This window comes from Delphinus delphis, chromosome 14 (genome assembly GCF_949987515.2).
Source record: "Delphinus delphis chromosome 14, mDelDel1.2, whole genome shotgun sequence".
Lineage (NCBI taxonomy): Eukaryota > Metazoa > Chordata > Mammalia > Artiodactyla > Delphinidae > Delphinus > Delphinus delphis.
Genome location: NC_082696.1, coordinates 13,510,432 through 13,525,708, shown reverse-complemented (window position 1 = coordinate 13,525,708; position 15,277 = coordinate 13,510,432). Strand labels below are relative to the sequence as shown.

The 15,277-nt window shown below is 37.2% G+C and overlaps 1 pseudogene; it reads left to right on the top strand.

The window, feature by feature from the left end:
* Positions 1-4,905: 4,905 nt before the first annotated feature.
* On the top strand, positions 4,906-10,682 carry LOC132437424 (mitotic checkpoint protein BUB3 pseudogene; annotated as a pseudogene).
* The last annotated feature ends 4,595 nt before the right edge of the window (positions 10,683-15,277 follow it).

The window sequence follows — 15,277 nt, the reverse complement described above, 5'->3', positions numbered from 1 at the left end:
ATGTCTGGCAATCTGTTCTCTGATATCAGTAGAAAGTCCCATTTATTCATTTGGAATTTTGCCTAGTATATTCATGTCTTGAAGCAACTAGGGATAAACTTTTTGAAACTAAGAAAAAGAGCCCTTAGTAATACATGAAAACCACAAGCCAAAGCTGAAGAGCTATAGAAGTGTCTAGTTTTATTGCAAGTGGTGGCTGATTTACAGATAAGGAAGAAAAAAATCAAGCCAGAAATTTCCAAAATTAATTAGCTTCTGGGTAACGGGAGCAAAAGACAGACAGTTTGCTTATCTTTCATAGTGTGAGAGTACAGAACACACTCTTTTGTTTGCCAAACCCTCTGCTAGTCTGAAAACCATATTCCTTTCCCTGACTATCCACATGATTACGGCAGGAACAATCACTGCGTCAAATGTAACCCCATTAATTGGTCTAGGAAAAGGTATCTGAAGAAGCAAATCCAGTGGTCCTTTGCAAAGGATATTGTGGTAGGGATCCCAAGAGAGGCCAATATCTCTCAGATGCTTAAAACTGTAAGAAGTAAAATTTAAAAGCGTTTTTTCTACCACATGGTAGGAAAGAAATCAAACTGATCCACAGAGAGAAATTGAAAAAAAAAAATGGAATTGCCAATGGATTTGAAATTCTTAGTCCCTGTAGCTCCTGAAGGCTGGCTGTATACACCCCTTGTCTTCCTAAGGCATGGCTAATGAAATCTTTTTTGGATTTGACTGAATATCACAACAGCTTTCTAGCAAATTCTCATTTTTCTATAAACCAAATTGGGTTAGACTACAATAACTTGCCAAAAAGGTTTCTAACTAAACAGATATTTAATATATACTGCTTTATCTTTGAAACTGGTAAATTGCCAAATATGGGCATAAGAATATTATGAGATATTATATCAGCAACTGCTAGTAAAATTAGAGTATCTATCTTAGGAAAATAGGCATGTAGACAAAAAACAGATTATATAGCAAATGGTAGAAAACAGAGGAAATAATGAAAACTAAAAAGTGAAAGCATAAGATCAGAATTAAAATAAAATCAATTACATTCTTTACAAAATTAATTCAGACGAAATAAACACAACACAAAATAACAGCTTCTATTGGATGAAAAAAATTCCAGCTGCAAGCCACCTGTAAATCTTGCCTAAAATGAAGTGATTCAGAAAAGTTGAAAGTATAGGCAAAGATATATTAAAGTATACCTATTATCAATATCAGAAAAAGTTGAATTCAAGATGAAATATGTGAATAGAACAGAGTATTGCTTTATAATATTAAAGACCATAATCCCAATGAAGATATAAATTATCTTGAGTCTTAGGTAGCAAGTAGCAAAGCACAAGAAATGTTTTTATAAAAAAATAAATTTCTTTTATTTATTTATTTTTTGGCTGTGTTGGGTCTTCGTTGCTGCGTGCGGGCTTTCTCTAGTTGCCGCTAGCGGGGCTACTCTTTGTTGCAGTGCGTCATTGCGGTGGCTTCTCTTGTGGAGCACGTGCTCTAGGCGTGCAGGCTTCAGTAGTTGTGTCACATGGGCTCAGTAGTTGTGGCTCACAGGCTTAGTTGCTCCGCAGCATGTGGGATCTTCCCGGATCAGGGCTTGAACCCATATCCCCTGCTTTGGCAGGCACATTCTTAGCCACTTAGCCACTGTGAGTCCCCAGAAACGTCTTCATAAAACAAACTACAGACACAATGAGGGATATAAAGATATATTTGAATATATATGGGGGACCTGCCATAATTTTTAAGATATTTTATGCCTAAATTAATTTATACATTATTTGAAGATATACATAATTAATTTAGGTATATTAATTCTATTGAGAAATAGAAAAAAGAAATGGAATTGCCAGTGGATTTGAAATTCTTAGTCCTTGCAGCTCCTGAAGGCTGGCTGTATACATCCCTTGCCTCAATATTTTAAGATATTTTATACCTAAATTAATTTATACATTCAATCTATTTCAGTCAGAATCCTTCCATAAAGGCTTATGTTTTGTACCTGTTTTTTTTTTATTGTCTTTTGACTTAGATGAAGATAGAAAGTCATGTTGGAAATAAAACTTAAGAGACAAAGTCATAAAATTCTGAGAAAGAAGAGTAATAAGAAGAGACTTGGCCTATTAGATATCAAAATATGCTTAAAGCTAAAGTAGTCATTCACCAAAAAAATCAAAAGAAAATAATGTACAAATCAACCGAACAGAATAAACAACATAGAAATAGAACAAAGTATGTATGGAAAATTAGTTATGATGAGGGTAGAATTTCTAATGAATGAAAAAATTGATTAACAAATGTTTTGGGGAAAACTGGATGGCCATAGAGAAAAATCTCTCACTTATCTTAAAATAAGTTCAAAATGGGAGCTTCCCTGGTGGCGCAGTGGTTGAGAGTCTGCCTGCCGATGCAGGGGATGCGGGTTCGTGCCCCGGTCCGGGAAGATCCCACATGCCGCGGAGCGGCTGGGCCCGTGAGCCATGGCCGCTGAGCCTGCGCGTCCGGAGCCTGTGCTCTGCAACGGCAGAGGCCACAACAGTGAGAGGCCCACGTATCGCAAAAAAAAAAAAAGAAAAAAAAGTTCAAAATGAATAAAAAACATAAAACATTAAAATAAAATAAAGGCATACCATAAAAATAGAAAAATATTTTTAAAATATATACTTAGAAATAACTTTTCTAAGTGAGTTTGGATGGTGGGAGATCAGATTTTTTTAACTCTGAAGGTTAATTTTTTTAATGAATAAATCTTACTGTTTAAAATCTGTATTTGAAACCAACTCTATGAGACTTAATTCATATGCAATTAGATGCAGAGCATTTTAAGTGTTGAATCTGACCCATTTTGACATAGGTACACACCAATGTTACCATCACCATGTTCAAGATACATAACACCTGCATCATCACAAAATGTTCTCTTCTACTCCTTTCCCAGTCAATCCTCATTTTCTACCTCCAGGTTGAAGCAAACATGGATGTACTTCCTATCATTATAGATGAGGTTTATTCATCCTGGAGTTCTGTACAAATGAAACCACACAATATGTGCTATTTTGTGTCTGGCTTCTTTCCCTCAAGATAAGTATTTGAAATTCATCCATGTTGTTGCATGTTTCAAGGATTCATTTTTTTAACAGACAAGTAATATTCCATCAAATGCATATACGATGACTTCTTTATTTGTTGGGGGCATTTTTTTCCCAGTTTTTGGCTATTATGAATAAAATTTCTGTGAACATCTGTGTCCAAATCTTTGTAGGGATCTATAGTAAGCTGAGGAATAGCCTCCAAAAAAACCAGGTCCTAATCCCTGGAACCCATACATGTTACCTTTTATGGGAAAAGGGTTTACACAGATATGATTAAGCTAAACATTTTGAGATGGGGAGATTAGCCTGAATTAGGCAGGTGGGGTCTAAATGCCATCACAAGTGTCCTTAGAAGACAGACAGAGGAAGATTAGACACACAGGGAAGAGAAGGTGATGTGAAGACAGAGAAGAGAGAGATTTGAAGATGCTGGCTGTGAATATTGGGGTAATGCTCTCCCAAGTCAAGGAATGTCCTCAGCCACCAGCGCCTGGAAGAGACAAGGAACAGATTCTCCCCTAGAGCTCCTGAAGGAAAAGCAGGCCTGCCAACACCTTGTGCTAAGATTTCGAACTTTTGGTCTCCTGATCTGTGGGAGAATACACTTCTGTTATAGCAAGCTACCCTATTTGTGGCAATTTTTTACAGCAGCCATAGGAAACTAACACAAGAACTACATTTTGAGTTTTCTTTTTTTTTTAATCTTGATTTTTATCAGGTAAATACCTAGGAATATCATTGCTAGATTGTGTAGTAAGGATAGGTTTAACTTGATAAGAAACCACTAAATTCTTTTCCAAAACTGCTGCACCCTTTTCAGTTTTCACTAGCAATAAATGAGTTTCATGTGTTCCATATGCTCATCAGCACTTCGTATTTTCTGTTTTCATTTGTTTGTTTAGTTCTAACCATTCTAGTAGGTATATAATGTTACCTCAATATAGTCTTAATTTGCATTTTTCTGATGACTAAAGATCAGAGCAACTTCTATCCTGCTTATGTTGTCCATTGGTATAGTTTCTTTTGTGAAGTACTTTCCCAGATATTGTGCCCCTTTAAGAAAAACTGAATTGTCTTCTCGTGAAGATCTGAGAGTTCTTTACGTAGTTAGGTAAAAGTCCTTTAACAGATATGTGTATTAAAAAATGTTTTCTCCCAAGTTTGGCTTTGCCTTTTACGTTGTTAATGTGTATTTCAAAGAACACAAGTTCTTAATTTTGACGAAATCAATGTTATCAATTTTTAATGTTTTATGATATCTATCTGCCCCAGAGTCAGAAGGATTTTGCAACTAGTTTGTTCCTGACGTATAATAACTGTGTAGCAACCTGTAGCTACCTCAGCCCTCCTGAACTGTGAACTCCCCCCTCAACTTGGTAAGACCAATGTGCTGTGCTTGGGACCCCTCTCCCTGCTCTGTCATGTGTCTCCCAAAAATAAAACGTGATGTGATTGTAGAGCTTACCTCGTTTGCTTTCATTCTTTCAGGAATCCAACTCGTGTGTTGCCTGTTGCCTAATATGCTCAATTTTACAGTTTGTTCGTGGTCAGAAGGTAAATCTTGTCTCTTTTATCTATTGTGGCTAGAGGTGGAAGTCTCTGAAATGATATTTTTTAAGAATAAAGAAAATTATTAAACATTGCCTGGGCAGGGGATGCTATTAAACCCTATTAAAAGACACATTATGAACTGTGAGTAATTTTTGCCATATACATGTAAATAAGTTAACAACCTTAGTATGGATTAAATGTTCTACTGTTTAATATAGAAAAATATCTCAATAGAAGATGCACAATGGATCAGGTAATTTGCAAAATAATATAAAAATGGCCAGCATGGCCTTGACAGTTACTTTTCTGAAGTGTACTTTGTCCATATAAATACTCCTTGAGGATTACACGCATTCGCTCTGGGAAAGTAATTCTAGCTAGCTGTTTTAAATTTTATATTATAACTTACTTCCTCAGGTACCTGATGATTATTAAACCAAAGCCTCCACTGAATAGACAGCATACAAAACAATCCTCTTCCCCAAACCCAAACCCACTTACATCTCCACTGGACCGAGAATGCACTCTTGACCTAGAGGTTGCTCAGTCATCATCTGATTGATGAGATGAGCTGGGATTTGAATTTATAGTCAGAGAGGGGAGGAGTGCAATTTTAAAGGTCTCACTGTACTCCACGCAAAATAACCCCAAATCTCTGATCTCAGACAACTGTCACATTCTGCAAATGCTCAAGTAGAAAAGTCTCGTGGCCTCCGACAAAGTAGGTATTAAGCAGGAATTACAAGTAAATGGCAGGAGCTAGAAGCAGAAGTCGTGGAGACATAAAAGATGAAGTGGGTAGTATACATTTAGCCAGGGTGAATAAACAAAGCAGGAGGAGAGAAAGAGAAGCAGATTACCAGAGGAAGATTACTGGAGTGGGAAGACAGAGAAAGAGAGACTCTTCCCTGCTTTCCCCCCAGTTACCTAGCTCTCTGGCTTCCAGCCTTTTCTGAGATTTATTTTGTGCTCCTGAGCTCCACTTGTAGTGGACAAGCATTTCATTTGCTTGTCTAGCACACCTGTCCATTTTTGCTTACTTAATTTTCTTGGGGAAACTATTCTTCCATTCGACACGATCTTATGGTAACTCTCAGTCACCATTTCCCACCTGTCCCTATGCTTACCACCCTGCTTATCAAAATGGAGAAAACACCCCTCTTTCAATCAATATTCCACTAGTGCTTTTAGTTTCATTCCCTCTTTCCTTCTTAATGATCTTACGTTTCACATACCCCTTCTCTCTCTGGTATTAACAATACTTCCACCTTAAATTGAGATCATTGGAAACAGACTCTGAAACAGTGATTTGTGTGAAAAATATAGACGGGGGGCTGCGCAGTCTCGGGAAGAATATCTATACATGAGCAAGGGAAGCAGGACTTGGCAGAAGGAAAGTGAGTGGCTTTTCCAATAGAGGTCTCGCCAGTCCTGTGGAGGTATAGCATGGTCCTTCAGAGCCGTCCCTAATTAAAGCAAAGGGCTGGACAGTGGTTAGGTTTAGGGTTAGGGTTAGAGTTGAGTGAGCTCTGAATGAGGCAATATGAAGACATGTCCTATAAATGGGGTTCTCAGGGAGCTAGTTGGCAGTCAGGTCAAACTGTGACTATTCTGTGAACACGGGGCTTTCTCAGGAACTCTAAACTGACAAAGATTCTCTCCTTGCTGAAATTCTACTCAGGCTCCCCTCAATTCTCTTCTCAACTAGACTTTGACTTTTGAGCTTCTATTTTCATCTCTGCATTGTTCAAATTTAGCAAGAATCCTACTAAGTCAGTTTAGCCATATTCCTCCATTCTCGATATCTGATCACTCTTGGTATCTAATTGGGTTCCCCCTCCTATACCATCCCCCAAGTGATGTCTGGTCACCCTGGCCTGCCTTTGGTAAGAATCTCATTAGGCCAATTTAGCCAGAATCCCCTCTTCACTGTGATGTTTCCTCTTAGTAATTTTCTATCCACTGATCCCCACCTTTCTCCCTGACTGTAAATTGTGAATTTTCCTTATTGTACTCAGAATTGAGCCCAGTTCTCTATACTGAGGTCTCTTTTCCCCTATGTTACTAGTTTTTCTGAATAAAACCTACTTTTACCACTTTACTGTCCAGCTCTGTTTAATCTTTGACAAAACCTACTTTGACTTCTCCAGTGACTCTTAGGCTGTTGGTTTTCATCGGTACTGTGGTCGCAAGGCTGATGATTTTCAAGCTACGATGGGACTGGCAAGAAGGAGCTGGGAATAGGCAAGTTAAAAATGCCACGTAGCTCACTGTTCTTACCAAGACTTTTGTTTTTTTTGAATAAATTCCCCTTGGGTTGTTGCAAGTCTTTGGTTAATTTTCAGAGTACTGAAAAAGTTCATCATTTTGGCCAATGTCCTCATTGTTTTTACGAAGAAGAAAGTTTTCAGAGGTCCTCATTCCATCACTCCAGAAGTGCTTCTGCTCATCTTGGAATTTAGACAATCGTGCTGTAAAAATCTACTAGCATAAGGTGCATAGGTTCTAAAAATTAGAGACAGAGATATACTGTAGTGATTCCCCCTGGCTCTGCTTTTCTCATGATATGAAATGACAGGTGAGAGTTAACCATCCTTTGGGAGGAGCTGGCTGACTTTAATGGCATAGCCCTCCTCCACCATGAATCAGTCTTGTGAGTTAAAACAGAGTGTGGAATGCCTACTGTTGACTAAAAGACTGCTTCATTGTATCTTAGTTTCAGAATCTGGACCATTTTTCCAAGCCTTTCAGGCCTCCAGCTCTCCTGTTAATTCCACAATTTCATTTAACCTATTTCTTCTGGACAAGTGTCGAATTTTATAGTTCAAGTCCCTTCCCCAGGGCTTCCCTGGTGGTGCAGTGGTTGAGAATCTGCCTGCTAATGCAGGGGACACGGGTTTGAGCCCTGGTCTGGGAAAATCCCACATGCCACGGAGCAACTAGGCCCGTAAGCCACAACTACTGAGCCTGCGCGTCTGGAGCCTGTGCTCCACAACAAGAGAGGCCGCGACAGTGAGAGGCCCGCGCACCGCGATGAAGAGTGGCCCCTGCTGGCCACAACTAGAGAAAGCCCTCGCACAGAAACGAAGACCCAACACAGCCAATAAATAAATAAGTTAATTAATTAATTAAAAGAAGGCTCAACATTAAAAAAAAAAATCCTTTCCCCAAATGTCTTGGAGTGAAGAGATGCTCATGTGTGATAAACATCAAGATCAAAGGTGTTGCTTGAGATAATTTCAATCTCTGTTTGTTTGTTTTTTTAAATTTATTTATTTTATTCATTTGTCTTTGGTGGTGTTGCTCAGGCTTTCTCTAGTTGCGGATTGCAGGGGTTACTCTTCGTTGCGGTGCGCAGGCTTCTTGTTGCGGTAGCTTCTCTTGTTGTGGAGCACAGGCTCTGCACGTGGGCTTCAGTAGTTGTGGCTCGCAGGCTTAGTTGCTCTGCGGCATGTGCGATCTTCCCGGACCAGGGCTCAAACCCATGTGCCCTGCATTGGCAGGCAGATTCTTAACCACTGCACCACCAGGGAAGTCCCAATCTTTATGTTTAGACACTTCCGTTCACCTCACTGGAGGGAAATACAGCCTAAGTGGTAGAAATAGGTGATGAGACTTGTGTGCAGGGACTTTTTGTCCTCGGCTCTACCTCTAAGTGTGTGCTTTTCCATAGTTTTTTCCACACTGAAATTCTCATCAGAGGAGACACTTTAGCAACATTTCCCACAAGCTTTGACATTTTTTTTTTTTTTGAGGAAAATGTTTCATTCTATTAGGTTAATTCCACCCCAAGGTATTTGCATAAGTGGTGTGGGTCTGGCCTTTGACGTTATCTTCCTGAATGTTCTCTGATTGCTCACTCAGGCGTATTGTAGACACAGGGTCTGGTCTCATTGAATCTTGTGCTAGCTTTACCAAATCAAATCTGTAAAGTTCACTTGCAATTTAACGTATTGTTTCTGAGTCATCTTGACATTTTGACTTCATAAGTGTAAACTGAAAACTGCATTTACTGGAAATTTGTTTTTAAAAATAAAACAACATAGGCCAGATCCATGACCTACAGATGCATTATAAAATTAGGCAATGCTTATGAGATAATGCTTCTGAAAGAAATTTTAAAAAATAAATTTATATCTGTTTTTAAAGCACATAAAAGTGTAAGACTGCGTTCAATAGGAACAGAAAATATACACGCAATAGTGTAAATTATTAGAATGGAATCTAGTTTTTTAAAAGCTTGGGGGGGGGCTTCCCTGGTGGCCTACTGGTTAGGATTCCAGGCTTTCACTGCCATGGCCTGGGTTCAGTCCTAGATTGGGGAACTGAGATTCCACAAACCATGCAGGGCGGCCAAAAAAATAAAATAAAATAAAAGGGAGGCAGAGAGCATAGTCAAATGTTAAAAGAGTGACGATGTTTAGCATTGTTAAAAGAACTGACCGGGAAGTTTCTCTTTATTTCAAAGTTATAAATATTATAAATAAGTACGATTTTTGGCATAGCGCGCCTATATTTGAAAATCAGCGCATAATGGTTTTTATTAATAGAACCTTTGCATAATTCATAATAAATGATTCTAGTAATATTGAAAGTTGAAATCTTCCTGGCAGATAATTTTTATTAGCGACTTAAAGAGTCTAGAGTTATTTCTGGCTGCTGAATGGGATCACAATATGACCAATTCCATCACTTTATTTTTCTTAAGTATTTAGAAATACCCAGGCATGTTGGCATTTAGAGGTAAACAAAATGGCTAAGCGGGGGTGAAGAGGAACTTAGAGTATGCTTACCTTATATATTCTAAGGTTAAGAATTTTGGGCAGTTATAAAAGGTTTTTTTGTGGGGGGTGGTATAGGATACCTGGGAAATTTGAATATAGACTAAGTATTAGGTGACATTAGGAGATTATTATAAATTTTGTCAGGTGTGAAAATGTCACTGTGATCATGTAGAAATAGATGTTTACTTTTCAGGGGTGCACACTAAAATATACAGAGGTGAGATATTGTAACATCTGAGGGAAGCGAAGAGGAGATGGTGAAGTTACTTCTGAGTGGAGCCCGATACGTTCGGTTCTAACGAGTTCAAGCTGAACCACCCACTGAGGATTATGTCTCCTTGGTGAAAATCAGCCCCAACACCTCCCAGTTCCTGCTGGTCTCCTCCTGAGATGTGGCAGTGCATCTCTACCATGGGCCGGCCCTTCAGCTCACGTACCAGCCCCTAGCGCTCTCTTGGATGTGCGTTCAATGGTCCGACACATGCCTGGAGTGGGGGATCAAACCCTCGACTGAAAACACATGACTCCAACACTGATCAGGGAGATCTGGCTGGAACCCATGATGCCCCTACCAGATGTGTTGAATACTGTCCAGAAGTGAATGTGGTAGTTACTGGGCCTTGGGATCAGACAGTTAAATTGCGGCATCCCAGAACTCCTTGTAATGCTGTGACCTTCTGTCTGCGAGTAACACCCTCTCTGTCTGGAGATCAGCTGGTTGTGGACAAGGTGGGCAGTAAAGTGTTAATGTGGGAATTACAGAACACGGGTTACGTGCAGCAGTGCCGGGTGTCCAACTTGACGTACCAGGCTCGCTGCCTTTGAACATTTTCAAATAAGCAGTTTTGTATTAAGCTCAGTTGAAGGCCAAGTGGAAGCTGAGTACTTGCTCCCAATCCCTGAGATACAGACGAAGCATGTCTTCAAGTGTCAAAGAAAATAATATTGAGCAGATTTATCCTGTCAATGCCATTTCTTTTAACAACATCTACGGTACGTTTGCTATGGGTGGTTCTGATGGATTTGTAAATATTTTGGGTGCAGTTAACAAGAAGCGACGGCACTGGTTCTGTAGATACCCCACCAGCATCACACCACTTGTCTTCAGTAATGATGGGACTACACTTGCAATAGCATCATTATATATGTATAAAACGGATGACATGGGACATCCTGAAGATGGCATCTTCTCATTTGCCAAGTGACAGATGCAGAAAAAAAACCTAAGTCCACCTAATCATCTCCTGAAAGTAGTTTCTCTACGGAGAGCTTTTCTGCTTCCTACAAATCATACTTACCCCCTGGATGTGTTAGAGCCATTGTTGTTCCATTAGTTAGTGTGGATTTCTCTGTTTTCTGTCTTACGAAAATCTTGTCTGTGTGCCTTTCCATACTGACTTTGTGTAGCATGAGGATTCTTTGTTTCTTTTGTATTTGTTATTTACTCTAAAATACTTGGACAGAAGAAAACTAAAAGAAGCAAATATGGCAAAATTTTAAAATCTAGGTGATGGATACATAAAGGAGTGTTCATGATACCCTTTTCTCAACTCTTCTATATATTTGAAAGTTTCAATAATAATTTTTAAAATGTTTTGTAGCTGAAAAAAGTGTTTTGGCAACTGAGATTTTGCAACATGTGGATTAGCAAAATTTTTATTACCTTTTTCTGTTTTTTTTCTAAATTTTCTAAAGCCTTATAAAACTTTAAAATATAAATCAGAATCAAATATTTGATGAATTGCTTGCTTTGAAAGTAATTGAATATAAAGGAATATAACAGTTCATCTAAAAACTGTTTCTCATCTTTTTCTTTATTCTATCTTTTTTCCTCCTTCTTTGCAATGTGATACAATTTCTATAAAAGGTTTCTAAACGAGGTAACATAAATAAGAAGTAAACAGTAAAGTCAGGGCCACGAAACAGTAGAGTCAGTAATGAGACTAGTGCTCGAAAAAGAGAGTCTTACATCCCAAACGTTTACCAGCAAAGGGCCACAGATTTGGTTCTTAGCTTTCTAGGTATAAATTTAAAAACAGCAATATGAACAGTTATATCATTCACAGTGCTCATAAAATAAAGGCAAATTATTCACCCAGGAGAAGCACAAAAATTTCTGGTTTGAAGTTTATCCTAAATAGGACCTGTGTGATATAATGAACAAAGCCCTAAACAATATGCTTAGGATAACTACAGCAAAGGAGGTTTGGGGGAGTGTGTCTTAATGTAGGCAGCTGTCATTATGACAAAAAAATAATCACTGAAAATAAACCTATCGGAGCAAATACCGTGGTATCATCCAGGTAAGCAGCAACTCAGAGGTCTTGAGAGACTTTTGGAGTATCTTGAACAAACCTTCTTAAGCGGTTTCAAGAACCCCAAGGGGATTGCTAGATAAACATTAAGAGTTTTAGGGAGCCTGTAAGTTGTGTACGTTAGCGGGCATGAACACATTTTTCTGAAGACAGGTTTTTTAGCTTTTATCAGAAGGATCTTTGCTTCAGAAAAGAGTGAGAACCACTAATTTATAGAAATAAAGAGGCTACACATCCATTGGGGATATCTTTTTCTTGATGAGCTTTTCAAAAATATATGTGATAAGGAGCTTTGAGATTGTGCTCTCTGCCTGCTTCTCAGAATGAAAAAATTCTGCATGTCCTCTAAAAAAGGAAAACATATATCCCATGAGTCAGCTCACCAGAGCAGGCTGGACCACTGATAAAAGCTGAGGCACTGATTTAGGACTGATTGGTAGAGAAACCTGCTTCATATATGCTTGGAGGTAAGGCCAGTGTGTATTTTCAGGAAAGATGAAGGTTGTTATAAAAAATAATTTTGTGTATACTCCAAATGAAATGAAAAAAAAATTCATGTACTGCATTGATAATTTTAACACGAATATTTTTAAAGCTGGTGTAATCAGAAGCTTATCTTAAACATTACAAAATAAAAGTTAAATAAATCACCCATAGACAGTCTGGCTTTGAGTGATGCAATTTCCTGGGACAATGTACTAACATAAATTGCTTTGCAAAATGTATCCCTCTGTAACTGAATGAGATACCTTGCCGAATGGTGTTTTAGCTGTAAATAAATTAAAAATTTTCTTTCTGGGAGTAACGAGTCATGCCAGAAGTTTCTTGAGGTCTTGGCTAGATCATAAGTATAAAAATTTATTATGCATCTTGTGTGTGTGAGTACAAATTAAGATTTCATATATATTTTATATATTAAGAAAATATATATTGACTATATATATATATTATATTTACATATATAGCCTTAATGTATTTTTCTTAATATATAAAATATATACTATATGAAATCTTAATTTATACATACATATGTATATATATACATACATGTGTATATATACTCTTAATATATAAACTATACAAAATATGTCTATGCATTTATATATCTATATCTATATATCTATATCTATCTATATCTATATCATCTATATCTATATCTATATCTATATCTATCCCAGAGAGATTGAATAACTTGCTTAAGGTTTTACACTGCATGTAAATGGTGCAGTGGGATTCAAACCAAGGCAGTATATGTCCAGAGTGTACTCTTTGGCCATTAAGCTAGACCCTCCATGTGCAATAATACAGTCATGCTATTTGCTTATAAAAGAATATGCCTTTCCACTGTTTGTGTCTGGTCTAGGAGCCATGCATCTATTGCACTCAAAATGCTATTCAATTATTAAAGAACAAGTTAGTATGAAAGGAGTATCTATCCCTATTATTTTCACCTGGAAACAACTAACTCCTCTGTCAAGAGCATTTGTATGGGACTTCCCTGGTGACGCAGTGGTTGAGAGTCCACCTGCCGATGCAGGGGACGCGGGTTCGTGCCCCGGTCCGGGAAGATCCCACATGCTGCAGAGCGGCTGGGCCCGTGAGCCATGGCTGCTGAGCCTGCGCGTCTGGAGCCTGTGCTCCACAACAAGAGAGGCCACAACAGTGAGAGGCCCGCATACCGCAAAAAAAAAAAAAAAAAAAAAAAAAAGAGCATTTGTACAGTGAACATTTTATTTAAGGTTTCACAGCTGAGAGAAGTCTAGAGCAGCTAATACAATAGCTGGATGTCTCCTTTCAGGCAGCTACTGTTTGAGTGTAGGAAGTATTGTTTCATTTGTATGAATTAGGAGTGTCCACTAAAATGGTTTATTCTTCGTTCTTTCAAATTTCTCCAGCCAGCTTTATGACTGTTTACACCAGAATTGACACAGCAATTCTACTCTAGGGGTTTATCCCAATGAAATTACTTAGGGAGAGCAAAAAAGCTATATTCATGAAGATATCCAGTATGTCTTTATTTGTAAGAGAATATAAGAAAATATTGGGAAGAAAACACCCCAGAGACCTTATATTAAGGGGGATAAAGACAGCTATATCAACACAATGCAATATTATAAAAATATTATGTATAATTATAAAAATTTGTAAAATCATGAAAAACGTCTGGCTAAGCATCAAGAAAGGATAGCAAAATACTACTTTATAAACATATACTTAACAACTGTTATAATTTCAACAACTAAAATTATATATTTGTAAAAAGAAACATGAAAGAAATGGAAATAGTCATACTGTGTTGGAATTATAAACATTTGTCATTCCTTAATCTTGTGATTTTTATTTCATAAATATTTCAAAAATTCCTTGACAAGTTCCTGCATTTTCATTAGAGTTTTTCAGGATTTCATTAGTCATTAATGGACTTCCTCCCTTTTAAATACTGGCTCCTCAACTCATTAGTGGACAAGATTGTGCCAATTAATTAACTTCTCTAGACTGCATTATTTTTTCCCCTGCTGAAGATGGAGAAAATAAGACTTAGCTCATAGGATTGTTTAGGTCAAATGAGATAGTGTTTAACACAGTTTCCTACTACAGAGTATGTGCTTTAAAAAACAAAAAGAGCCCAAATGGATAAGGAAACTCAGCTACCATTTTGCTGAGTGTTCAGAATTTCACACTAATGTGTGGGACATTACCATTTTATGGTGAGAGAAATCGTTAATAGGTCAGAATGAAAGTTACTCTGTTTTTAACCCTGTTTTGGGATAAATAATGAATCATAAAATACCAAGTATCAGACACAGCTTCATTTTTTTTTTATCTTTTAAGGAAAAAAAGTTATTTCAATTAAAAGAAGCTAAAACTCATGAATAAAAATTTGAAAAATTGAGAAAAAGATAAAACATGGTTTTATGGCTCCCTCCAAAAATATAGCTCCTATTAACATTTAGGGACTGGAAGGGTTTATTCTCAGCTTTTTGTTTCCTATACATAGGATACTTTTCCAAAAGTAATACAGTTATATTTGCAATTTTGTATTTCTCTTTCCACTAGAAATGGTTTTCTTTGTTGCTAGATAGTTTCTATAAACAGAATAGTAAAATGGCAACATAATGTTATATTGATTGGGTAGTATAATTTATTAAAATGTTTTACAATAGTGTACCTTGTTTTTCACTATTAAAAAATAAAGCTATAATGAACTTTTTTGCATAAACCTTTTTTGGTTTTTAGGATTATTTCATTATTACTTTAGAATAGTTTTCTAGAGGTAGAATATTGGTTTAAATCATGAATATTTGTAATGATTTTGATATAGAATGATACACTACATTGCTGGCAAAGAATGAATAAAGAATAAGACAAAAAAAAATTTTGGAAAATGAGTCTATTATTTAAACTTGTCTCTTTTATCTTCCATAACCATATGATAGAATTTTTTTGCTGTATTTATTGATCATTTTGGATTTTCTGTGTGGATTATCTATTCATATTGCTTACACGCTTATTTTTA